This window comes from Colobus angolensis, unplaced genomic scaffold, assembly GCF_000951035.1.
Source record: "Colobus angolensis palliatus isolate OR3802 unplaced genomic scaffold, Cang.pa_1.0 Scaffold171, whole genome shotgun sequence".
Classification (NCBI taxonomy): Eukaryota; Metazoa; Chordata; class Mammalia; order Primates; family Cercopithecidae; genus Colobus; species Colobus angolensis.
In genome coordinates, this window is record NW_012114833.1 from 1,618,673 (window position 1) to 1,619,660 (window position 988).

The following is a 988-nucleotide window of genomic DNA, read 5'->3' on the forward strand; positions in this document are numbered from 1 at the left end:
CTGGGATTACAGGCATGAGCTACTGGCTACTTTTCCACTTTGATAGTGTCTTGACTACTATTAGGTCTTAGCATTTTCGTGTACATTTTATAATCATCAAGCTCCATGAGAAAACCTGTAGGGGTTCCACTGGAATTGATTTTATCTGTCCTCAACTGAGAAGAATGTATAAGTCTTCCCAACTTTGTAATCTTCCCAACCATGAATATGGTATAATTCTCAATCTAGAGCTTTCTTTAGTATCTCTCAAAAAAAGTATTACAGTTTTCCCTTTAGAGGTCTCATATATGTTTTGTTAGATACATCTTTAGAACCTGATGATTTGTAATGCTACTGTAGATGAATGACAATTTTAAGTTACATTCTCTGATAGTTTGTTGCTAGTATATAAAAATGTAATTGATTTTTATATATCCATTGACTGTTATCTGCAGAATTCTTTTGGATTTTTTAGGTCATATCATCAGTGAACAGTGGTAATTTTACCAATTCTCATACTTTATATAAATATTTTTCTTGCCTTATTGCATTCGCTCTGAGTACAATGTTGAATATAAAGAGGGAAAGTGGGCATCTCTTTTTGCTCCCTGTCTCGCAGGAAAAGTGCGTGTGTGTATGTGTGTAGACATCAGATTATGGAAATTTTCTTCCATTCCTGTTGCTAAATCTTTTATTTATTTATTTTTATTTTTTTGAGACAGAGTCTCACTCTGTTGCCCAGGCTGGAATGCAGTGGTGCCATCTTGGCTTACTGCAACCTCCACCTCCTAGGTTCAAGTGATTCTCCTGCCTCAGCCTCTCGAATAGCTGGGATTACAGGTGCCCACAACCATGCCCAGTTAATTTTTGTATCTTTAGTAGAGATGGGGTTTCATCATGTTGGCCAGGCTGGTCTCGATCTCCTGACCTCAAGTGATCCGCCTGCTTCAGCCTCCCAAAGTGCTGGGATTACAGGCAAGAGCCACTGTGCCCAGCTTTTTTTTTTTTT